This window comes from Nuphar pumila, chromosome 10 (assembly GCF_984573655.1).
Source record: "Nuphar pumila chromosome 10, dmNupPumi1.hap1.1, whole genome shotgun sequence".
NCBI classification, from domain to species: Eukaryota; Viridiplantae; Streptophyta; class Magnoliopsida; order Nymphaeales; family Nymphaeaceae; genus Nuphar; species Nuphar pumila.
Genome location: NC_143258.1, coordinates 83,590,554 through 83,618,461, shown reverse-complemented (window position 1 = coordinate 83,618,461; position 27,908 = coordinate 83,590,554). Strand labels below are relative to the sequence as shown.

General features: G+C 39.9%; 1 pseudogene; it reads left to right on the top strand.

Moving 5' to 3' along the window:
- Positions 1-27,908, top strand: LOC149827100 (putative polygalacturonase At1g80170; annotated as a pseudogene).

The window sequence follows — 27,908 nt, the reverse complement described above, 5'->3', positions numbered from 1 at the left end:
ATGCGCAATCATATTGCACCTGATCTTCCCCTGCGTGCAAGTGGAAGGGTAAAGAAGCACTTCAATGGAGCCAAGATGGACCAAGTTTGGGCTCCCACAACAGCCAGAAGCCTAATGACTGTAGAGCCTAACCCGGCCAGGTTCCACTTCAATGGAGAACGGCACAATCCAATCAGATAGCAATCGAATTTTAAAGGGCCTGGTTCGATTTTGACCTAAACCCACCCTGACAAGTCTAGGGCCGGGCTTTCAACCCGCCAGGGTTGAGTTCGGCCCATCAAGCCCTAATGTGCCCAGGTCAGGCCGGCTTGATCACTACAAGAAAAATACTAATTAGCGACGAAAATTTGCGACGGATTAGTGAGCGAAAACTATTTGTCGCAAACATTTGAAATATTTGCAAAATTAGCGACGGGAATATCTCTGTCGCTAAATCCGTCGCTAATTAGCGACAACATTTTTTCATCGCCAAAACACTACAAAAAATGATAATTAGCGACGGAATTAGAAGGGAATTTTTTTTGTTCCTAATCCGTCGCTAATTAGCGACGAATTAGGGACAGAAAAATTCTCTCGCTAATTCTGTCGCTATTTTTTTATTTAAACCGTCCCGCCTGAGGCACGAAATTTTCCCTCCCCCCGTTCAAAATTTTTCTTCCCTCTGTTTTTCCCTCCCCCCGTTTGATTTAAACCATCCCCACCTGAGGCACTTCTCAGAACACCAGAAGCCCCGCCCTTCCTCTGACGACGTGCAGCGACCTCTCGCACCACGGAGGTCGACCTTCTCAGGCACCTCTTATACCACGTGTAGCTAATTTGCTTGTTTTTTTTTCGTTTAAGGATAGGGGTGGTGCTTGTGTTTCCAGGTTCGTTCTATGGGTTCTTCGATCGCAACCGTGGAATGTTGGGTAAGTACTGTTGCGATGATTTGAAATAATTCGCTAAATTTTTATTTTTGTTTAACGGATAGAGATGTTGCTAGTTGGTGCTCTGCAGCGATCCCTCTGTCCCCGTCTCCTCCTGCTCGGGCACCAACGGCACCTCCATCCTCTGCGTCGTCGTCCAGCCTGATGCCTTCTGCAAGTTCTACACCGCCTGCCTTGACCGCTCCTCCCGGCGGTGTCCCTCGCCAGTCTCCACCGCCCATCCCACCTCTCCCTCGTCGGATCCCGTCTTCACTACGACCCATTCTCCCGCCGTGACTGGCTCACTGCGGAAGAGCGTCCCGACGCCGAAACGCGCCGGTTCTGTGCAAAAAAAAATTGCTCCCTGCTGGAGAACGCCGGCAGCGAGCAATTTTTTTTTAAAATTTAACGACGGATTAGCGGCGGATATTATCCATCGTTAATTTAAAATAGCGAAGGACTCGCGATGGATCATATATGTCGCTAATCCGTTGCAAATTAGTGACGGAATTAGCGGCGGATAAGTTCTGACACTACTTAGCGTCGAAAAAATCGCGATGAAAGAAGTTATCCGTCGCTAAACAGTTTAGCGACGGATTTAGGTCGTCGCTAATCCACAGGTTTCTTGTAGTGGATGTCCAACTCCTACCTTCTAGGATGCATCATTCTCACATGCTACTAGAACAAATTCTCATAAATCTCATTGATTTGCATGCAAGTGGAAGAGTAAAGCAAAATCACAGGCTATTCCTTTTACTTGAAGTATGAGGAAAGGCAAAAGGGTTGTCGGCACCACCTTCATCATCTCCTAATTTCAAAGCCAAGCCACCTTATGATCCTTCATCTATACTACTAACTTCACTATTTTGATAAATCAAGTTTCCTAAATTTTCATCGAATTATATAAATTCAATACACATTCATATCAGTACTACATCAAAATAATGGGTCAAACATGCTTATTTTTGCTCCTAGCTTTGCTTATTGCAGTTCATGGAATCGCATCGCGGATCGACGATTTCGGAGCTCTTGAGCTTATCGAACTCGAGACGTGGAATGAAGAGGAGGAGGAATTAGAAAGAGAGAAGCACACAACTCCAAGGTTGCAGAGCTATGGTGCAGCAGTCACACTGGTGAATGTTGATAGCCTGGGAGCTGCTGGTGATGGGATCGCAGATGATACTGAGATACTACCATTGAAAATATTTGTATGAAACCTTCCTTTTTTTTTTGGAAAGAAACTGTATGAAACCTTCTTGAATTTCTCAAGTTGACAACCATTGAGAAATCAAAAATCAAAATTCTTTCTGTGTTATACCAAAAAGGAAAGCTAAAATTAAGCAATTGCCCATGATGTTTGCACTTATGAACTACATGAAACAGACGGATGACACTGTGATAGAACTTTAAGTTGCATAGGGCTCTCATGTGTAATCTTATTTGATTATGTGTGGTTTTAAATGATTTTTCATGTCTTGCACGGGTCATGGTGGATCATGTTTTTTTTCGTGATATAGCATATCACCTGATCCAGACCTAACCAAGGGCTAATCATCTAAATATCAAGTTGTATGACTCAATAAACATTCAAGCCTACATGACTCAATTAATTCAAACCATTGCCCAAACTGGGCAAGTCTGTTTTAGTTGATCAAAACAAGAGCAAAGTTTAGGAAGCCACCTGACAGAGCCAAGTCAAGAATCTTGACCCACTCAGCCTTTGACTCATGGTTCAAGCCACTTACAGAGTCAACTTGGCAAGTATATATGTAGTCTATGATTGTAGCACTAACTGTATGATTATGCTGCATGTTCAATCAGGCATTTGTGAAAGCATGGAAGATAGCATGCAACACATCAAACTCTGTGTTTTTGGTGCCAGAGAAGAGGAGTTATTTGGTTAAATCGGTGAGGTTAAGGGGGCCTTGTGCTGATAACTTGATTGTTCAGGTAGTTACCAGAAATCTCCAGTTTTTTGGGTCGTTACCAATAAATTGTGTGCATGCCTTTCAGTAATTGCCACCATTTTTTCACCTGAATAGCAAATGAAAATTACCAATAGTGATAAATATCACAAGCTTTATGAAAATCTCGCGATAATATCTCTAGAAATTACCTAAAAGTTAAGAATGGCAATTTCTAGTGATATTTTCAAAATATCACTCGTGATATTTATATTTTTAACGGCTATTTATCATGAAAAATGCGTAGTTTTATTTTCAAATATTTTTTATTTAGATTTTCTTATAAAAACTATTTTTAAATATTTTATTTACTTTTTATTGCCAAGATTTTGCCAAAAAAGTGAGATTTTAAAAAAATCAAAATCATGAAAGTTTTTTACTGCCGAAAAAACGCATTTAAAACTTTTGTAACTATGCTCCGAAGTAATTTTTAATTTCCCCATTGTTTTGAACAAGGAAACTTGATTGGGGAATGAAACTGTAATTGGAAAAAACTCTGGGGAGGTGTGCAAATTTTGGGTTGAACCGCAGCCCGCGATCTTGCTCAAAGGGCGTTGGTTTAAGACGGATCAGGGTCACCTAGATCCAGTCAAGTCAACCTGGATCGAGGGCAAATTAAATAGGACCACATGGATATGGAACCAACTCACTTATACTCTAGGTATTGGTACGAGTACGTGAGGACTTCAAAAGTTTCAGGTACGTTTTTTTTTAAAATGCGTATGAAATGGTTCCAGAATATATTGATATAAGTTTCTAATACACATTGATAAAGAATTGGTATGAGTTTCTCAAAAAGTTGACACAAAGTATATATTTTTATAAAAATACCTATACACTAAAATGGTTAAACATTATAAGTTAAATCAATCATTATTATATAATGATTTTTCACAATTTATAATATTTATAACTCTTAATAAAAAATAGTGTCCTTATAAAATGAAATTGTTGTTTGTATGCAAAATGCCAATGTAATAAAAATATGTACGATGGAGCACGTTTTTCAAGTAATTGAGACAAGTTTCTTAAACATAGGCAAACACTAGAGCGTATCGAGTTACCAATGCAACTATGTTGTAGGCCTCTGCCAGTTTTTAAATATACACACATACATTCTGTACCATGAGACCATACGGTGGTGCACACTCCTTTTTTTTATAGATTTAGCCACCAAATGTTAAATCTAACCGTACAAATGTGTTTAGCATAGTTTATTTACCATATTCTAATGTTTTATCATGTCTAATACATTATAGGATTCTATTGTTGAAATGGTAAAGATAGATTTGCTACAATTGTTTGTATGCATAAACAATTTATCAAAAAAATATATATTATTCATTTATTTCTTTTTTTTTGTGCATTTGACCTGCAGATATGATCTACACGGTCTGGTTTGTGAGGATTGGCATTTGGATCATTGGATTCTGACTTGTGAGCAAGTTTTTCTAACTATCCGAAGATTTACAGTCATAAACATTTCAAATTTTCTCGACTTAAAAAACCGTATTTTTTTCATTGAAAAACACAGTGCAGGGTAGATTTTTAACAATTAAAAATCAGCATTTCAAAATCCATTAAAAATTTTACAATACAAAAGGTTGATATTCATCTCAAAACGTATATTCAAAGGGTCTAATTAAGTAGATAACGCATGCAACCATAATTTGGTCCGTGATAGTGTGTGTGTGTATAGGTCTGCATATGCTAACAGATAGCAGGAGAAATTGTAGCACCAGATGAACCAAAGGATTGGGATCCAAAGAACCCAAGAACATGGCTTGTGTTCTCGAACTTGAAAGGTGTGATTTTCCAAGGTGGGGGCGTCATCAATGGTTCAGGCAACAAATGGTGGGCTTCATCCAGAAAGATCAACAAGACAAACGTAAATTATCCCTCTAGCACTTTAGCAAGCTTTGATTTACTTTGAATGAGTTGTGGACGGGTCCTGTATATGGCACCTTTGAAGTTTGAACCTTGGACCAGCACAATCGTAGAGAAGTTATCAGGTCATAATGTTACCATTGGATCATCCGTTATATTCAATCCCCACCGCACATCTCACTTGGGAACCGTGCATCTCGCTTAATAGCATTAGATGGGCCCATGACATCTCCATCAAATGAGATGTGCTTTGGGGATATCTCCAAGGAATAGGTTGCGTACAGTATGACCTGATCTGCTTTCATACGTGGGCAGCCCTGGATTAGTTTAGTAGGTTTAGACATGGGGTTTGGCAGTGTGGACATGGGTCAACCCTGTTTGATCCCATTCGGCCATTGGGCCTGAGAGATGGCCTAACCTGCGGACAGCCCAACTCAACTTGTTTTTTTTTACTCGAAGAAACCGCCTCTGCTCCGAGCTGCGCTAGCTCAGCCTGCCATACTTACGGTATCTGTCCATGTCGGCATAAAATTCTGAGGGCTTACCCCTCTACCCCTAGAGATAGCCAAGCTTTGGCTTACACAAGGGGTGACCCCATGGGATTTGAACCTAGACTGCCCGCCAAAAAGGTCTAGGCCCATCCCAACTCAAGTCTTATCAGCTCAAGCAAGCCTAGATGTTATTGGGCTCAAGCCCAAGACCTAGGCCCATGTATATGAATGATGCACTCGAGTCAGCCAGACCCCATTAGAATGAAGGAGGATCAGGTGCAACGTGATCGCTGCACCTAAAAACCCATCTTTGAGATACAGCCAACATCAGATGGTCAGTGATCAGGTGCAGCAGTACACTAAAAGTGTGCAATCACATTGCACCTGATCCAATGCATGCCATCGAGTACCTGGCTCAATGCATCCCCACTTGCAGGTGATATGACAAGACACAAACTTTTTGTGTCTTGGAATCACCACCGTCGATGATGACTTAGGGCTTTTTTATCTGCAACGATGACATCAGGAATTTTGGGTGGGCGTGGGCCAATGTTTACACAATGAATGGTGGCAAGGAAGGACGTGGGTGTTGGTGATTTGGCATATCGCTTGATCCACCGTCCACTGGATGAATGGATCGGACCGCGGGACCTCAGACCAAAAAGCATCCAAGTTCCCTTGGATGCTGTTCTTCGCTAACATGAACGGCATCCAAAAACTCACCAAACCAAAGACTCCAACCTAGATGGTTCCCACATGTATTTCTGATGCCGTCCATTTCCTAGATGGATGACATCGGCGTTGCAAAATGAATGGTTCAGATTTGTTTCAAATACCTTGTGATATTTTTGCACGTCACTCATCTTGGTGATGAACGGCATCCAAGGGTTGACCTTGAATGCTTTTCTGTCCAAGGTCCCTCTTCGACCTGATCTGCTATCCACCCAACCTCCATTGATGCCATCACCCATCAGATGCCATTCCTGTGGGCCCGCTCATGTGAATTTTGACATAAAATATGTGAGCCTGCTATCACACATTCCTGGTGAGGATGTTAGCTTCACGAGCACCTGGTCCTGGCTCTCCCTCCATAGATCGGTTTCAGAGCAAAGCAGGTTATATGTTCACCCTCCGAACAGGGCAGTTAGCTACATCTCATGTTCGGGGGTCCCAAAGAGCACCACGTATGTAAGCATGTGTGTCTCGTATCCCTATGTTTGTCAGCATTAATTAGCGTTGGAGTTTGATGCGATTGCAAAGACTTAAGTACCCTCTCCTCCATTGGTGCCAAAAAAAATGACGATTCTTGAAAAAGAGTGGTTGTAAAGACTTAAGTGCCCCGAAGATGATTATTTAAGACCCAGTCTTTGCACTGCATGATTATCTGAGAAAGAAATCTCCCCTGGAGGAGGCCATGAACATCAACCCTCTCACTCTCTCTCTCCCTTCTATTTCCGCTTCTATGCACATCCAACAGAAGATCTTACATTGCTCCATCAAGCACCGGCTGACCTGCACATTGACTGTTGTGGAGCCTGATTCAGAATTTTTACCCTTACAGGAGGAGGGTTTGAGGGTTCATCCCAGCGTGGGTAGCATCATTCAACTAAATGAGTTATAGATCCTGATTCAGAGTTTTTGCCCTTACAGGAGAAAGGTTTGGGGGTTCCTCTCGATGGTCATCCGACGAAACAAACCTGAGCCATCAAAAATGTATGTTTGAACTTTTCATCGTCATCTTCTTCTTCTTCTTTCTCCATAAAACACTGTAAAACCCTCTCTCTCTCTCTAGAGAAGAAATCAAGGGAGACAAAGAGTTCTCCCTGAAGAAGGCCATGAACATCAACCATCTCACTCTCTCTCCCTTCTCTCTCTACTTCTGTGCACATCCAACAAACGATCCAACATTTCTTCATCAAACACCGACTGACCTGCACACTAACTGTAGCATCGTTCAACTTGATGAGTTGTGGAGCCTGATTTAGAGTTTTTGCCCTTACATGAGGGGGGTTTGGGGGCTCCTCCTAGCGTGGGTAGCATCATTCAACTTGAAGAGTTGCGGAGTCTGATTCAAAGTTTTTACCCATTCATATTTTAAGGCATTAAATCTCATGTTTGAACATCCACGCATGTGCAGTTTGCTTTCATCATGTTCAGTTGCTTTCTAGATTATACTTTGAATTCTGGTGCATTTTAGATCTATCGATTTGTATATCACCAGAGCTTATTTTAATTTAAATTTTTTACTGCAACTTCATGCATATGTCTTCATGCTCTCCACCAAAAATCAGATCATTCTGAGTTTGTTTGACCTACTTTAAAAATCAAGATTCAGAACTTGTTATTTTGCACCATCAGGATTTTAGCAGAATCAGGACCAACTTGCGAGAGTGATTTCTCCCTAACCAGAGATGATCTTTCCAATCCGTAAAAAGGGTTGTTTTATAAATTAAATATACTTTGTTCATACCAAATTTCAGTGATTTCTATGGTGTTTTCATACCAGTTTTGTGTCAAAAACCATAACCCTGTCACCCTATGTCATTTTAACGGCTCAGATTTTGATCCATTTTGTTTGAATTTTATTTCCCTAATGGGAGATCATTTTTCAATTCTGTAAAACGGGTTCTCTTTTTTTATGTGTCTAGTTTAACCCTGTAAATGTTCAAAATTTTTCATGGTCAATTACTATTTTATTTTGATTAAATACCAGAACCTTGTATCCAGATTTTATAAATGTTCTGATTTTGGCCCCCATATCATGATTGTTGTAGCACTTCTTCAACAAATCGCTATTTGATTGGCAATATTCTTGAGCAAATCATTGTTATGATTTTTTGGATCTCTAATGAGTCCTTACTATGATTTGTAGTATTTTTGGGTCTCCAACGAGCCTCACAATGATTTATAGTGTTGTCCGATCTTTTAACTATGATTTATAGTGCTTTGGGGTCTCCAACGAGCCTCACAGCAATTTGTAGTATTTTTCGGTCTTTTAACTATGATTTATAGTGTTTTCGGGTGTCTAACGAGACCCACAGCGATTTATAATGTTGTTGGATCTCGCTATAGCGATTTGTAGTGTTTCTCGCTAAACACTACATCGATTTGTGATACAAATCGTTATCTGAATCAACACCAACTTGTCAGGACCATATCTCCCTAACCAAAGATTGGATTTTAAATCCGTAAAAAGTGGTGTCTTTGTTATGAAGTCTAGTTTATTCTTATAAATTTTCAGTGATTTCTATAGTCATTTGATATCCCATTTAGATCTAAAACCAGACCCCTATCATTCTGTCTTATTTGAGTGACATAGGTTTTTAGTTAATTTTGTAAGAGTCATATCTCCTCAACGAAAGATCATTTTCCAAATCTGTAAAAAGGGTTTTCTTTCTCTATGTGTCTAGTTTATATTTGAAAAGTTTTATAACTTTCTATGCTCATTTAATATTTCAAACTTGTTAAAAACCGAGATATGTCTCCAACAAGTTATAATTAACTTCCATCCACTCAGTTAAAAGAGAATAATATGTCTCGGTTTTAGATCTATGCTCATTCAATTTAAAAAATAACCCTTTTTACGGATCGAAAAGATCATCTCTGGTTAGGGAGAAATCACTCTCGCAAGTTGGTCCTGATTCTGCTAAAATCCTGACGGTGCAAAATAACAGGTTCTGAATCTTGATTTTTAAAGTGGGTCAAACAAACTCCAAATGATCTGATTTTTGGTGGAGAGCATGAAGACATATGCATGAAGTTGCAGTAAAAAATTCAGATTAAAATAAGCTCTGGTTACATACAAATCGATAGATCTAAAATGCACCAGAATTTAAAGTATAATCTAGAAAGCAACTGAACATGATGAAAGCAAACTGCACATGCGTGGATGTTCAAACATGAGATTTAATGCCTTAAAATATGAATGGGTAAAAACTTTGAATCAGACTCCACAACTCTTCAAGTTGAATGATGCTACCCACGCTAGGAGGAGCCCCCAAACCCCCCTCATGTAAGGGCAAAAACTCTAAATCAGGCTCCACAACTCATCAAGTTGAACGATGCTACAGTTAGTGTGCAGGTCAGTCGGTGTTTGATGAAGAAATGTTGGATCGTTTGTTGGATGTGCACAGAAGTAGAGAGAGAAGGGAGAGAGAGTGAGATATGGTTTTACTCCTCTCTTGTAAGGGTAAAAGCTCTTAATCAGGATCTACAACTCATTTAGTTGAATGATGCTACCCACGCTGGGAGGAGCCCCCAAACCCTCCTCCTGTAAGGGTAAAAACTCTGAATCAGGCTCCACAACAGTCAATGTGTTGGTCATTCAGTGCTTGATGGAGCAATGTAGGATCTTCTGCTGGATGTGAACAGAAGCATAAAGAGAAGGGAGAGAGAGAGTGAGAGGGTTGATGTTCATGGCCTCCTCCAGGAGAGATTTCTTTCTCAGATAATCCTGCAGTGCAAAGACTGGGTCTTAAATAATCATCTTTGGGGCACTTAAGTCTTTTCAAAAATCCTCCCTTGATTTCTTTTCTAGAGAGAGAGGGTTTTACAGTGTTTTACGGAGAAAGAAGAAGAAGACTTTGAAGAGTCAACATCATCCTCGACTTTCTGGATGGAGTACATGTTTGTCCTTTTTTTGAACTGTTTGATTTTTCTTTTTTGAATGAATGCATTTTTGTCATTTTCTCAAACCATCACTTTATGAGAAGAATAGCAAGAAAGGGTACTTAAGTCTTTGCAACAACATCAGAGTCCGATGCAAAGTTATGTCAACATTCACGGGAATACGAGCCCCATGTGCTTGTATAAGTGGTGCTCATTCAAAGCCCCGAACACAGACGTGGGATTCAGTGAATCATCGAGGGGGAACATACACCACCCTCTCGTTTTATAGAGAGGGTATATGCCATAGCAGCTTGCCACGTGTACACATTTTGAGAACGAAAAATAGAAAGAATGCCTTCTCTCTCTCGGTCTATTTGGTTCCCTACCAGCGGGTATTCCAGCAGCAGAGAGAGAGAACGTTTTTCTTTCATTGTTGCCACAGCAACCGGCCGAACTGGTTGAGCTGAATCAACCAGTCCTGCCAGTTGAGCTGAATCAAGAGAGAGAGAGAGAGAGAGAACGTGTTACTCTCTCATTGTTGCCGGAATACCGGCCCGGCTGTCAGGGAACCAGTCTGAACTGAATCAACATGGAAGTTTCTTGAAAATCTCTCTCATTTTTTTAAGTGAAGGGCTAAAATGAAGAGGCATTCTTCCCATTTTTTCCATTCTCAAAAACTTTACACTTGGTAAGTCGGTATTTCCCACAGTGAGCTCTCTCTCTCTCTAAAGCTGGGGCGTGGATTAAGGCAAGGTTGCCTTCTCTCGCCTTTGTAGTTCAATGCCATTGCTGAGGGTCTCGTGGTGTTGCTCAAGCGTGTTACGGAGAAGCGCCTGATAGATCCTCTAGATGTTCCAGATTTTTTTGACCATATTCTTATTTATGCTGATGATATGATTATTTTTGGGTGAGCAAACGTGCAGTAGATGCTTAGATTCAAGCTTATTCTCCAGTTCTTTCTTTCTCTTTCTGGGTTTTCCCTAAATGATAGCAAATGTTCTCTTACTATGTTCAATGTTCAGTCTCCTATACTTGCAGTGGGTCAACAAATTTTTAATTGTGCAATCTCTGAGTTGCTGATGATATATTTGGGTCTGCCGTTACAAGTGAAGCGCCTCTCTTCCGCTGCTTGGGCTCTAACTATTCAAAAAGTGAAAAGCAAGCTTTTTTCGTGGCAGGTGTCTTATCTCTCTATTGCTGGCCGTCTGACTTTAATCAGACATGTTCTTTCTTCTATCACTGAATTCTTCATGTCAATGTTCATGATGCTTGTTGGCGTGGAGAAGCAAATTTGACGTTTAATGACGGATATTCTTTGGTCTGGGTGTCAACTTAAGAGTAAGCGGCATTTGGTTGGTTGGCGAACGGTGGTGTTACCTAGGTGTATGGCTGGCTTAGGTGTTTTTTTCTCCAAGAGTATTACTCTTGTGGCCAAGCAATGTTGGATGGCCCATCAACCAGGCTCTCCATGTGCTCGCTTGCTTCATGCTAAATATGGTGCTCCTAATTTATCTCATTTTTGCCATGGAACCCGGAGGTTGGCGATCTCGTACTTGCGAAGCATGTGACTGAGAGTCTTATCGTCCTTCAGAGATCAAACTGGGGATGCTGAAAATTATGATCAGTGGTTGCAATGGGCGATTGCACCAAATGGTGCATTCCACACCCACAAAGTGTATAGATCGTTGTTCCCCCCGGGGCAGATTGGTTTCCTGAGCGTGCGTTATGGGGTAAGAGCCCTTCTCCAAGATCTCGGGTCTTGACTTGGTTACTTTTGCATGATAGGGTTCAGACTCACAGTTATTTAAAGAAGTTGGGCTTTCAGTTTCCAAGTTGGTGTGTGTTGTGCCAAGCTGCTGAAGAAACCACTTTTCATTTATTTTGGTCATGCCCAATCTTTGTGGCCCTATTTAATAGGACGTGGAGATCTCCGAACGTAATTGTCAAAGAGAAGTCTTTTGCGCTTGATCTGCTCCTGGGCCCTATTGAAATTAGATGATGCAAGCTGTGGAGACTGATCTGGAAGACATGGTTGCTTACTACTTGGTGGTTTGTCTGGATAGCACACAATGATGCTACTTTCCGTCAAATTTCGGTCATACTTAATCATCTTGTCCATAAAATCATGGTTGACGTATATGTGATTTTACGTATGCATCTTAGAGACCTCTCCTTTCATCTGAACAATGTTCACTCAACGGTGGTTTCTTCTAATCCAGCGGATCCTGGTTGAGCTGGCTTTGTTGTTTGTTGCTAGCTGTCTGTAGTTTCTTTTTCTTTAGCTTTTGTTTTTTCTATATTTTAGTTTTGGTTTCTATTTTGTTTGGTTCATGGGTTCAACATTTTGTTGATCTTCATGAGTATTAATGTTGATCTTCTTTCGGCTCTCTCTCTAAAGCGGGTTGATCAGATTGCATGTGAAGCATCATATATGTTAACAATGGAGGGGTTTTGGGTGCATTTGCAGGCATTTACAATTGCCACAAGTTCTGGAGTGAGAGTGCACAACCTGACCTTCAGGAACGGCCAGCAGATCCACTTCACCATCTCACGCTCAGATGTTGTCTACATCTCGGAGGTGGACGTGCAAGCGCCAGGGAACAGCCCCAACACCAACGGCATTCATATAAGTGAGTCCACCAACATCTTGATCCAAAACGCCAAAATTGGAACAGGTGCATGCTTTTTAGTTTTTTTCTCTCAATCTCCAATTTTGCAATGACCCGTCAAGGTTTTTTTTTGTTTAATTTTGTTTTGCTAATAACAGGGATAAACGACAGTTTTAATTTGGACTTTGATGTTTCGTTAGGGATTGTTTGATGGCTTGTCCAAGATCAGACTGAACAAAAGAACAAAACTGACATAACACATGTTATGTCTATTCTGTAATAACAATACTCGATGGCTTGTTCATGAAAGTTGTGTTTTTTATGTCCAATGTTTGTTAAATCTGTTGTGCCCATGGACATAAATGGTTAATGGGTCAAATAACTTCATTTTGGATCGTACAACTTGATACACCTAACCATTATTCATGTTTTATAATTGGTATCATATTGGATTCATCTAGCACTTCTTCGATGCCATTACCCTCACTCCAACGAAACATGTCCTCTACTCCAAATGCTCTGCTGCCCATGTCTCCCTCCAAAAGTTCTCTGACACCCTTGTCGATGCCAAAAAAAATGATCGAGCTCAAGCCCAATTGGTCCAAGGGCTATAGTGGGCTCAAAGCCGAGCCTGAACGAGGCTATCATCGCATACCAGAAGGGCCTCGATCTCAATCCCTCAAATAAGGCCCTCAAGTTAGGGCTTGACGATGCGCAGTACACTCATGAGCCAGAAACGGGCTTGGGGCCGCGGGATCTTCCCTGTCGTTCGACAACATCTTACAGGGGCTGGAGTTGTGGGCGAAGCTCACCGTGGATCTGACAATACGGGTGTACCTACTGTTGGATCGTATTTCAGATCACATCGTTCCACAATCAACAGCATGATATAAAACAGGACATAAATCAACATGAAAATCATGATAGACAGTTGATCGAAACATGAACAGGGAGCAAACATGTCGGTTTTCGCATCATACCAAAATCCAGACAAAAGCAAAACAACAAATAGTTGCATAGAACACAATAAAAACATTCAAAGCATGTTAATATTATGTAAAAGGCTAAGACGTACGAAAGTACTCCCTAAGAGAAGATTCGTTCCCACATACAGTGCAAATAGGGTCTGACGTCCTTCCCCCAGGATACAATAGCCTCGACGATCAGGATCGGTGCACTTCAACGGATCGTCCTTCGAAGACAACCTCTCTGAACCGTTGTTGCAGAAAACCCCTTTAGGGATAACGAGAGAGAGAGAGAGAGCAGCAGCAACAGGGAGAGAGAAAACGCAAGATCAAAGACTTCCTTTGAATTCTGTGTTTACAACATATGTGTAACCCTAACCCTAACCACGTTTTTATAACCCACGAACGGTTACAAAAACGTGGAAGGGACCCGTTACAGAATTCGATGAGAGTCAAGACCCATTAACGGACACGGACTACGAGGAGTCGTGACCCATTATCATTTTTCATAACCCATTAATGAATCCAAATAATCACAGAAAATTGGAGCAAATTGGATATGGCCCTAAAGCGCCAATTACCCGAACCCGAACCCGGCCCGGCGGGCGGGCGCGCATGTGTGTGGTAGTCATCCCACCCTCTTGTCCTTAAGAACAAGTGTAAGAGTTTCCATATAGGTTATAAAGCCTATAACTTTCTTGAAACTCTTCAATATGAGACTATTCTATATCATAAGTCCAAACTTATTTCAAAAAGGAAAAGAACCCACATTTTCTTCATTTGAATTCTCTCACCTCCTCTTCTTACACCCAACACCTACAACAACTAAAACTTTCTCAAGATGATCCAGGACGTGCAGAATAACCCTAACAATCTCAACATGTACCTACCGGATTCGCGGATGATGCATGCTGGGCGTCACTCGCTGAAGGGAGGGTTGCCAAAGAGTGGGAGTTTCAGGGTTGTGGTGAGAGAGGAGAGAGAGTGGGAGTGGGAGCAAGAGAGTGTCGCAGAGGTGATGCAAAGTGTCTAGGGGTAACTCCCCTATTTTAATTTTTTTCATTTCACTGTTCCACCCACCCTGTTCTCCAAAGGGAGGGTTGTCGAAGAGTGGGAGTTTCAGGGTTGGGGTGAGAGAGGAGAGAGAGTGCGAGTGGAAGCTAGAGAGGGTCGCGAGGGTGAGGCAGAGTGTCAGGGGGGTAACTCTCCCCGATTTTAATTTTTTTTCATTTCATTGTTCCACCCACCCCATTCTCAACGTAACAATGGAGTGGAACGGTGAAATCACGTTCCTGAGATGCGGCAGATGAGCCTTTTGCACGTTCGCAGCCTCGGATGTTTGATGGCAACTGCATCCCGTGGCGTTTCACTCGTTGGCGATGCTGGACAATGACACCATAGTTTGTCCACTTCAATCTTGTCCTGACCCTGTCCACAATAATTACATGATGTCCTTGTCTAGCATTTGCATCGATCATGTTAGAACACCATTGTTCATGTGGCTGACGTTTTATCCATCATTGTGGGCAACTTAGAAACAAATGTTTAAAGAATAAAGTAAAAGGGTTTGGCATAGTGGGATGGGGGCCTATGTCACTAAGCAGGTGGTCTATGTTTAAATCTCACGAGAGTCGCCCGTTGCACAAGCCAAAGTGTGGCGACTCCCTGGGGGCAAGAGGTAATCCCAAAGTTTTACGCTGCCAAGACATCAACCATAAGTAAGGCATGTAGAGCCAGTGCAGTTAGGTCTCTAATCCTGAGTGTGGTTTCTCTGTGTAAATATTTTAAAAATGGATAGATGATAAGGCCAGCAATCACGAGGCTTTGAGCTGAACACTTTAATAAGGGGGCAGTGCGCTGGAATTGAGTTTGGTACCACTCATCTCATATGTCATCCCCCATCTTGGTACTCTTCTTAAATCTTAAGATGTAAGTTGTTTTGATCAAATCTGGCGTCATAGATGAAAATTCAACATGATTAACTTAATAAGAATCGGTCATTGGATTCTATTTTTTAATACAAAATATGATTTTTTTAATTATAGAATCTTGTGTTCCGTCAACAGTTGATTTTTTAATCTCACAAAATCCTGCAAACAAATCAATGGTGATTTGAATGTTAATCTTCACTAAATGAATAATGTACGCATCATCAGTGGAGTCCAATTTGATCAAAAAAAACTTGATATCTTTAAGGATAAGAAGATACGGATGACATAGGGGATGAGTGAAACCGATTTAGCTGAAATCTCCATTTTTAATGGGAGGGTTGTTTTTTATTATAGGGTCAGCCACTATATATCTAAGGATGGCAGTGGGGAAATGGACCCGGGATGGATGTTAAAATCAAAACCCATGTATGTGAAGATGGACTTACTCTTGCCCAAGCCTCACCTCGTCCTGGATCATTGTTAAGAAAATTACTATTATACTTGTATACGAGTTATAAAATCATATATATATATATATAACCCTAACATAAAACCCTTTCTCTCCTCCCTCTTCTCTCCTTTCTATCTTTCCTCTAATGAGCCATGCGAGCTCTCATTTCTCTAATCTACCTCTTCTCCTTCTTCTAACGGGGTAAGGGTAGAGGTCCAAAGTCCCCTCCCACCACGGAAATGGAGGCAAGGATTCGGGATGGCAGTGACCGGGAAGAAACGGCCCGACCCCACCTTGCCTCATTTAGACCGGAGATGGCGAACATGAAACAGGAAATAGACGAAAGATGGAGGTTAAAATCAAAACCCATATAGGGATGGAGGGCAAATTTTTGAGACAGGGGAGGGGTGGACCCCCCAGGTCCACTGCCATCCCTATACATGGCTCCCCTTAATAAGGTGTTTTGTCCCAAACGCTGGATCTGCTCCCCCAAGCAATCACCCCCAAAAGCGTACAACACAAGGTGAATGTTTACCAACCATCTCAAATGTTGGTCCAGGCTTAAACTCATGGTCATGGGAACTAGACCCGACCACCACCGTCAATGGAGCCTATGCCTTGATTTTAGAATTTGATTGAACCCTATGAGTCGTCATTTACTTTATTTCTGTATTTTCTTTGTTTTATATAAAATTTTCAACTTTCTATTCTTTAAATTTCTTTAGAAAACAAAATTCTAAGTAGACCGGATTCAGAACGATTCCATCTTATTCGATTCATGATGATTTTCTGAATTATTTTGAAAAACAAACCGGTTCAGAAACCAATTAACATTGGAGCCAAGGATCACGGTAACGTCGACTCGCAGAAAAATTTCTGGCCGACTCTGCCCAGTTCATCAATATGCAAGTGAACTGGTTTCCCTATTTCTATCAGCACTAGCTGAGACACCATAGAAAGAGACAATCATACAAAAGATAAGTTATATTGGTTGGTTTCAGGGGATGACTGTATCTCAATTGTCAATGGCACCTCAAATATCAAGATGAAGAACATCGTCTGTGGACCAGGTCATGGGATCAGGTACTCTTATTTTCTTTTTTCTAATCACAATGTGCATCCAAGCATTCATCTTAACAGCAAGAAAGTTTTGTCATAGGGGCTATGCAATATATGTTTAGTCATTTTTAAGGGTGCAGTTGAATGCCAACAAAAAGGTTTGGTCTTTTGGAATCCCTGGATTGGTGTTCTGGCAGAGACCAGAAAGCCCCAAGATATTTTGGATTTACTGTGCCAATGGAAAACTATCTTAACACCACAGACTGAAGTTGGATTTGGCATTTGGTTAATAATATCCTAATTGGGAACCTCTCTCTCTCTCTCTCTCTCTCTCTCTCTCTCTCTCTCTCTCTCTCTCTCTCTCTCTCGTATTAGTCCAATGAACACATCCCAACCTGGGGTGTTGTCCTTCATAAATGAAACCAAAACTTACCCAATATGTTTTTACTACAATTATTAGACAAATATTATGGGCAGCAACAAATTGCGATCAGTCAAATTGAAGAAAAAATAAAAATTTAACAAATATTGGATTTTCGGTAGCATCGAGTGAAGGCAATTGCTCAATTAAACAATTACTCTCTAAAGGTCATTTTCAGTGTATTGACACAAATCACCACGCGTGCACAGGCATGTGCAGATGCGCTCACACACACACACGTACACAGTGTATCCTGACATTTGGGTGTTTCCAAGTATGGTTGGAAGACGGCTTGAACTTATCTGAACCAAGTTCAAATGCACCTTGCCTGGTATGCCACCAACTCTTTTTAACAGAAATTTTCTTTTGCAGCATTGGGAGCCTTGGAAAAGACAACTGAACCTCTGTAGTCACTGCTGTGGTTCTGGATACCGCAGTTCTTACAGAGACTACAAATGGTGTCAGGATCAAAACATGGCAGGTAATAATAACTCACCACAAGAAAATGATGCTATTCAATCCTGTGGCCTACTTTCACAAGTTGGGAACAACTCCAACCACTTGGCATTAACCAGAACTCTTATATTTCTAATCTCCCCAGACTGGCTTTGAGACATGCAAAGCACTAAGCCAAGTAGCTAACATTTATGTCTGCCTTGGGAGTTTGTCCTGAAATAATTGATGGTTTTTCCAAACAGGGAGGATCAGGCTATGCTAGAGCACTAAGGTTCCAGAATATCCAGATGAACAATGTTAGCAACCCAATCATTATCGACCAGTTTTACTGTGATTCGTCAACTGCATGTAAAAACCAGGTGAGTTCATGGCTGGAGCCCAGCTCTTTTACACTGGTGGCATTAGTGAAATGCTAACATATCTCTGTGCACAAACACAAAAACCAGGAGGTTTAACTCATAAGACGCATTTGTTTATTGAACATGCAATACACAGAATTGACCAGCGTATCACCAAAAGGCATGTTTCCTACAGAACAGCTCTGTATAAAATTGCCCTTTCTTCAAGAATTGATCATAAATTCATGGTCTAAGACTGAGTTAAATGGTCAGATCCTTGACCAGGAAAACAGCATCTCCAAATAAGTTTTCCACTAAATTGAATAGCAACTTTACACTTGGATTCAAGTGATGCACTTACTCGTGGTGAATTCCTAATTTGGATTGGTTTCAAAAGCCAAGCAGTTATCTTCAGTACTACTATTAGATTGATGGATTGAACATGTCTACCTTGAGATAGTAGAAATTTGTGTGTTATCGCGCTCTTTTTTTCAAGTGAGCTTAGCTACTGTCATGCAAACTAGTCCAACATACTAATGATTTAATACAGAGCAAAAATTTACTGCTATTGAAAAGATAGTTATCCATCAACTTTCTGAAACAATCAATGGTATCTCATATTTACATAGTGAAGGTGACTATTGATTTGGTTTCAGTATATATTCTTTTTACAATGTGACTATCAGATCACCACAACAAAACAGTGGATTAGCGAGCGACGACCACATTCCGTCGCTATTCCGTTGCTAACCGGCTTAGCGATGGATTAGCGACGATGAGGCGACGGTATGCTTACGTCGCAAATTTTTCGACGCTAACTGGCGACGGAATAACTCTGTCGCCAGGTCCGTCGCTAATTGCCACGGAATAACGAGCGATGTATTCTGTCGCCAATCTGTCGGTACTAAACGGCGACCTTGGCTTGGCGACGGATTTACGTCCATCGCTAAGCCGTCGCTAGATTTATATGCACAGCGACAGATGGTTCCGTCGCAAACACGAAAAAAATAAAAAAATTTATTTGAAAATTAAATACCGAGAACGGTACAATTTATATTTCCTGTATAATTTATATTTTCTGTAAATAAAAAACAAACTACACAAAAAATTCCATATAAAAGGAATCTACAACAATTAATCGTTCCACCTTAAAATTAACAAGTTTAATTATTTACAATTCAACAATTACATTTAAGAAACAAAAAAAATAGAACTTCTTCAACACAATTCTCTAATCATCGCCAAGATTTTGTGTTTCTTCTTCTTCATTGCCTTTATCTGTTCCTTCAGCTCTGCTACGTTGATTATCGCTAGCAGCCTACACAAGAAAAGAACAGTCAGTATTGATAAACAAAATATAATGAAATAAATTACACACTATATATGATTCTATCATGTGCTCATATGTGTTCTAAGGCAATAAAAAAACTTTATATGTGATTCTATCATGATCATATGTGCTCTAAGGCAGGCAAAAAACTCTATATATGATTTTATCATGAATTATATGTGTTTTAAGGCATTAAAAAAATTTTATATGCGATTATATCATGCTTAGATGAGTTCTAAGGCAGCTAGAAAAACTCTATATGTGATTCTACCATGCTTATATGTGTTTTAAGGCAGGCAAAAAGCTATATATGTGATTCGATCATGCTCGTATGTGTGCTAAGGCAGTCAAAAAATTGAATATGTGATTATAGCATGATCATAAGTGTTCTAAGGCAAGCAGAAAAACTCTATATGTGATTCTATCATGCTCATATGTGATCTAAGGCATGCAAAGAAAAAAACTTTATATGTGATTCTATCATGAATGATATATGTTCTAAGGCAGTAAAAAAACTCTATATGTGATTTTGGCATGCTCATATGTGTTTTAAGGTAGTCAAAAAACTGAATATGTGATTATAACATGCTCATATGTGTTCTCAGATAGTCAAAAAACTGAATATGTGATTATAGCATGCTCATATGTGTTCTAAGGCAGTCAAAAAAACTTTATATGTGATTCTATCATGTCCATATGTGCTTTAAGGTAGGCAAAAAACTTTATATGTGATTATAGCATGCTCATATGTGCTCTAAGGCAGGCAAAAAACTGTATATGTGATTCTATCATGCTCATATGTGCTCTAAGGCAGGCAAAAAATAATATATGTGATTCGATTATGCTCATATGTGTTCTAAGGCAGACAAAAAACTGAATATGTGATTATACCTAAGAGGGACCTGCAATCGAAGATCCCCTGTTCAGCACAAGATTGTTGATCTCATCTCGGGGAAAGGGGGCGACGGTGTCATGGAAGCAGTCATTCATTGTGTCCTTAATGATCTGGCGTACATCATCACCGGAAAGAATATGCTGCTGCTTGGAGCTTATGTCGGCGAAAGAAGTCAGTGAGTTGTAACTGGAAGAAGCAATAACTGGTGAAGTGTTCAGATTACTCCCAAACCCGAACACGCGACCTTTTTTGGGTTCACCTGCTGCAATCACCCATGTTGCAAGATCAAATGATAGATACTGAGTAGCGTCATCGTCATATCGCTCTACCATCTGTTGCTCATATGCCTCCTACAAAATAATGTTTAAAGTATGCATTAATAATTAATGATAACATTATAATAACTTGCATATTGCAATGATTATTAATAGAATAAATACATATTGTTGTCGTTCTTGCCTTCTCTAATACGAAGACTCCTGTGGTCTTCCGTTTATGTGTTTCAACAAACATATCCTTATATGGTATAATGTCTCATTTTTCTGCTTCCTGCGAAGTTAAAGGACAAAAGATTTAGTTCACAAGTTTGCAACAATACTTATAAAATTAATATTATATATTGATGAGTTATCATTTTCTTCAGGTGACTCCCAAATGTCTTAGATACACCTGTGTGTAGATGCGCTTCGGGCATTTTCGCTCGATTTTGTGCAGCCTTCGCAGAGCGATTTCGAAATACATCTTTCGCCCACTTATCGCACATTTCATCCCAATAATCTTTCATGATAGTAATAGGGTCATGGCTCTTCCACTGTAGTGGATCATCTATTATGCCAGATGCTTTTTTTGCTGCAGTCTTCATATTGTGCAACATGTCTGCAAATCGATTGGCAGCCACCTTCTGCCACACCTTCCTTGCATCGTTTTCTTCCACCGTAGTTGCGAAGCAATTCGAAGCCTACAAATATTTTTAGAAAGTTAGTAGACATTACTTAAATAAATTAAATATGAAACACATTAACTATGAGGAACAACTATATACCGTGAATGAGGACCACAATCTGTCTAACACCTCCTTTGGGTACTCTTTCCATTGAGCAACCGGTCCTGGTAGATGAAGAAGTGAATTTCTAATCTCCCGTACTACTTCTTGTGGCTCAAACCTCGTGCTGCACATGAATTGGTACACAGTAAATATCAATATAAAATATTTATAAGATATGCAATAATTGAAAACGAAATACTTACGGTCGATTATCGATATACACTATTCGAATGTGTCTTCTTGTGCCAGACTAAGAAGACCCTGCTTCCTGTGTTGGCTCATGACTTGTGTGATCAACTGGTGTAGGTGGGTCGTGTACAGACAAAATATCATTTGTAAAAAAATACGTTAGAAATTATCAGAATGCGCATTTGAACTAATCAAACATCCAATTAGTTAAATGATATACCTATCACAGGAGCCCGTGAAGATGAAGGTTGGGTCTGGCTACTACTGGATAAGCGACCATTGTAACCTCCACGAACCATATTCTAACAAATAACATGTCATACAATACATTCAAATAATTCACATCAAGTATTACAATACATTCAAGTCATTCGCATCAAGTATTATAATAATTCAAATTATTCGCATCAAGTATTGTAATACATTCAAATGATTCGCAACAAGTATTACAATACATTCAAATCATTCATATCAGGTACTGCAATGCATTCAAGTCATTCACATCAAGCATTGCAATGCATTCAAATCATTCGCATTAAGTATTACAATGCATTCAAATAATTCAAATCATTCACATCAAGTATTGCAATAATTCAAATCATTCGTTGCATAAATTACATTACATTCAAATAATTCAAATCATTCACATTAAGTATTGCAATGCATTCGAATCATTCGTATCAAGTATTACAATACATTCACATCAAGTATTACAATGCATTCAAATAATTCGTATCAAGTATTACAATACATTCAAATAAAATTTTTAATCATTCACATCAAGTATTGCAATACAACTCATTCATTCGCATCAAGTATTACAATACATTCAAATAATTCAAATCATTCACATCAAGTATTGCAATGCATTTAAATAGAGGTTTGTATTACAAGATTTTGCTCACTAGCTTGAGAATTCTTCCTCGTCACTTATTTGACTTTCTTCTTCTTCTTCTTCTTTTTTGCTCATCCACTTGGTACATCATTTGGATCACATTCCTCTATGAATGTTTCATCGACCAATGGAGATATGACATTCATATCATGTGCAACATCGTGACCATAAACGAAGTCATAGACATCATCTGATTGATAGTAATCGTTGTCTTCAGCTAACTCATCTTCCTATAACTGATCATACTTAGGGTATAGTTTGGACTTTACCTTGTAAACTGCCCACCGTTCATTTCTATCTGACTTTTTTATACTCGGATATGAAGTATAATAAACTTGTTGAGATTGCGAGGCTAATATGAATGGTTCATATGTTCCAAAACTAGATTTACGATTCACCTCCACAATGCCTGAAGCTTTGTCGAGTCTTGTTGCAGTTGGATCAAACCAATGACACTTGAATAAAGTTACCCTGTTATTTATGCCTAAGTAAGTCAACTCCATCGTTTCTTCTATAACACCGTAGTAATCATGTTCATTTTCACCGTAGCTGCTACCCTTGACACACATGCCAATATTCATCATTGATTTGTTTATACCATAATTTTTTGTATGGAATCGATAACCATTTACGATATACCCGTTGCAGCATTGCACAACTTTGGTCGGACCATTTTCTAAATCACATATTCCTTGATCTTTAACATCACCATGGCGGACCTATGCACAGACATAAACAATGATTGTGATCACGATCAATTAAGTAACTTAGTGTTGTTTATAAGTACAAAATTTATGTTAGCTTCTTTACCAACTGTTTCAACCACTCCACAAACTTAGTTTCACGTTCTTTTTATACTTTTGCATCAGTGAGATGTGAAACTTCTCTTTGCAACTCCAGATCAAATCGTCTGCAAACCACAAATACTTATATTATCGAGTCATGTATCCACATATAGAACATAAAAGGATTTATAATTGTGTTGCGTCTACATATACTTACTCGATGTATGCATCGATCGCTGAGCAATTAAAACGAATACAGATGAGTGTTGTGTCTTGCTCTCGATCTGTCAAGAGCCTTGATCGGCAACTACCAAATGCATGCCCAAGTGGTTGAAATATCGACAGCTTGTTAGCTATAGCTACTTGTTCTCTATCATCGTTACGGGGCGAGCATGTGTAACGTGTTGGAATATGAGGTTCGAAGTACATAGATGAGAAATTTGAAATCTCTTTTAAAGAGTACGCCTCACAAATAGATCCTTCTACTCTTGCTTTATTACGAACCTTTTTTTGAGGTCGAACATGCATCTGGCAAAAATATACATTTTAAATTTTAAATATCTGTTACTAAAGAGACAAATATAAAAAAACATATACCTTTCAAATGGGTACATCCATCGATATTGCACAGGGCCACAAACCCTTAGTTCATATGACAGATGTATGATCAAATGTTCCATAACATCAAAAAATGTTGGCAGAAATATATTTTCTAGCAGACAAACATTGGTGATGACAGAGTCCTCGAGATTCTTTACATCTGATACTATGACCTCCGATGTGCACAATGTTCTAAAAAATACGCTCAACTCAGACAATATCCCCCATATAGGTTTGTCTAACATATCATGGAATGCTAGGGGTATCAATCGTTGCATAAAGATATGACAATCATGGCTCTTCAACCCATATAACTGTCCATCGTCAATCTTCACAGCCCGAGCAATGTTAGAGACATATCCATCTGGAAATCTCAATTGTTTCAACCATTGACATACATGTTTTATTTGATCAGGTCCAAGCACGTATTTTGCCTTTGGTTTCAGTACTTTGTCATTATACTCTTTGAGTTCCAATTCTGGTCTTTTACATATTAATTTTAAATTCATACGGGCCTTCGGATTATCCTTCGTTTTCCCTTTAACATTCATTATTGTATTAAACACATTATCAAACACATTTTTCTCCACATGCATCACATCCAAATTATGTCGTATCAATAGGGTCGGCCAATATGGTAGTTCCCAAAAAATAGATTTCTTCGTCCAATTGTGATCCTTCCCAAATCCACGGAAGGGTGTAGGACTGCGGGTATCTCTTAATACATCTGGAAAGTATCGCAATCTTCTTAGAATCTCTATGCCAGACAATCTTGAGGATGGACCTTCCATTTCAGTTGTGCCTGCTTTAAAGGCATTCTTTTGTCGTCAGAACGGATGGTCGCTGGGTAGAAATCAACGATAGCACTCAAACCAGCAAGGCTTCCTTCCATGCCTCAATCTAAAAGCTTTGGAATCCTCCATGCAGTACGGACATGCCAACCTCCCATGTGTGCTCCAACCAGATAGCATACCATATGCAGGAAAGTCACTGATTGTCCATAGAACAGCGGCCTTCATGTTGAAATTTTATTTTTTGTGGGCATCATACGTGGTAACACTGTCATCCCACAGTACTTTTAGTTCATCGATCAATGGCCTTAAATATACATTAAGATTTTGGTCAGGTGAGGTCGGACCAGGGATCAACAGAGACAAGAAAAGATTTGGACGTTTCATACACAAGCTTGATGGAAGGTTGTATGGAGTTACAAATACTGGCCAGCATGAGTATGGAGTTGATCTACCCCCAAATGGATTAAATTCATCTGTACATAGACCGAGTCTAACATTTCGCACTTCCATTGCGAAGTTCTGATGAGTACAATCAAAGTGCTTCTAAGCTTCAGCGTCAACAGGATGCGTGATCTTGTTTTCATCGTGTCGAACTTTATTTGCATGTCATCTCATGTGTTTAGCTGTCCTTGAAGACATATACAATCGCTGCAATCTAGGAGTGATAGGAAAGTAGCGGAGCGACTTGTATGAAACTTCTTTTGATCTCGTGCTACCATTGCCTCTTGTCTTTGGCTTGAACCGAGAATGCCCACATGACGGGCATGATATGTTGTTTTCCTGATCCTTGAAATACAATATGCAGTGATTTGGACAAGCATCAATCTTTTTGTAACCCATACCTAGAGCGTTGACCATAACTTTCGCACGATAGAAATTTTGTGGCAATTTCTCATCTTTGGGCAACATACTCTTCACAATCATGCACAAACGATCAAAACATGATTGACTCAAATTATACTCGGACTTCAAATTCATTAGTTGAAGAACTGCAGACAAGATAGTGTGACTCTCACAACCGTTCCAAAGTGGCTCATCAGCATCTCTAAGTAAATCATAAAACCTACTAGCTGCATCGTTCGGTGATTCTTCATCTACGACAGTTCTTACATCACTAGAACTCATAGCAGAACCCAGTTATGTTCCTGCGGCATCAAATATCAAATCCGTATATGGATTATCGTGCACCACATTCACCCGTGCATCAAAATCGTTTCTAAATTTTTCTCCATGAAACATCCAGTTCTGATAATCACTCACAAAACCCTTCCTGTATAGGTGATGTCTAACGTTGTGAGGTTGTACAAATCGATTATTCTTACAAATCTTGCAGGGACACCTAATCTGACCTGTAGGATCCACTGTACTGACACTTGCCGTTGAAAATTCAATAAAACTGTCAACACCATCCATATATTCATGCGATAACTCATTGTTCACTATCCTACGGTACATCCACTCACGGTTTGCAGTCATTTTCTTATGATGTTATGAATAATAGCCTAAGGAATTAAAAGAGAACAATCAGAATGCTACGATGAAGAAAATATCAAATTTATCATGCAATATATGATGTCATACAATAACAAGAATTTTGATCCATGCATTGATAACTTAATATTTTTATGTGCAAACTATTAATGACACGATACAATCATTTGAAACATGTTTTCATTATACAATTTCATATGGAAGCCATAATCAAATTGAAAGTAACTACATGCAAGCATGGATACAATTATATCAAACATTGCAATACAACGTAATTATTCATATCAAACAAATGACAAACATGTATCTGCAGCAAACACACTTCAATATCTCACTAACTACTACCATGCCTTGCATGGACTCCATACTCCAAAAATAAGAATATTTCAATATTCATACATTAAAACCATGCTCAGCAAGATCTCCGAACTCCAACAAAGCAACCCTAAATATCAACAACTAAGTGAGTGTGTGAACAATAAAGTGTTACATCTAACAAATTAAATAACATGTGATACGCTTGTGTCACTTACTCACCATGGGTATTTACCCGATTTGCATTGTTTTTGTCACTTACTTACCACAGGTGGCTGAGCACGAGCTGGTTCCGTTGAAAAATCTTCACAAAAAAACGTTATTTTAAAATGAAGTCGCCACGAAAAAAAAGAGGTTGTTCCAGCAAGAGGTTGACTCCCCTGCTGTTCCGGCAGGGGGTCGACCCCATTACGGAACATAGGGGGTTAACCCCCTTACGGAACATAGGGGGTTAACCCCCTTACGGAACATAGGGGGTTAACTGACCCCCTGTTCAGGCAGGGGGTCGACCCCCAACCTTTCCGCCAGTGAGACGACCCCCTGCCGGAACAGGCAGGGGGTTAACCCCCTGCCGGAAATGTAGGGGGTTAACCCCCTGCCGGAACAGCAGGGGGTCGACCCTCTGCCGAAAAACACAGGGGGTTAACCCCCTGCCAGAACAGCAGGGGGGGGCATCCTTTACCTGTCTCCGGACGGTGGGACCGGCAAACGGCGGGAGTGGGATCGGCGAACAGCGGGAGCAGCGAAAGAAGAAAAGGAAAAGTTGTCTGGGATTAGGGTTATTTGAAAATTAGCGACGGCTTAGCGACGGAATTAACCCGTCGCTAAGCCAACGTAAATCAAATTTATGAAATGAGCGATGGACTATATTCCGTCGCTAAGTAGCGACGGACTAGATTTTGTCGCAAAAGTCGTCGCCAAATGGTGCGGCTATAACGACAAAATAGTATGTCGCAAAATCCATCGCTATGTAGCGATGGACTGGGCGACGGACTATATTTCGTCGCTATTTTTGTAAGCTTCATTAATTATAGCGACGGATGTTTATCGCTCGTTAATCCATCGCTAACTAGCGATGGAATATTTCCGTCGTGAAAGTTCGTCGCTAATAACGTATTTTCTTGTAGTGGATCTTGATATAAATGACTTGACAAAATAACTGCTTGTTTACTGCAACTAGCAGACATCATCAGTACGTGTGAGCCAGGTGATGTACAAACATCAGTGGAACTTCAAGAACCCCAAATGCTATCAAGTTCGCGTGCAGTGACACGGTATCGTGCAGCAAACTCTACCTGGCTAACATCAACCTCCACAGAAACAATGGTACAACAGAGACCTTCTGCAACAGCACAGTAGGATTCAAGTATGGGACTGTCATTTCATCTGTTGATTGTCTACTAGGCTATGACAAAGGCCACAAACATGATCATTCAGATGAAAGTGGAAGCATAGAACATCAGATCATCCACTCAGAGTTATAA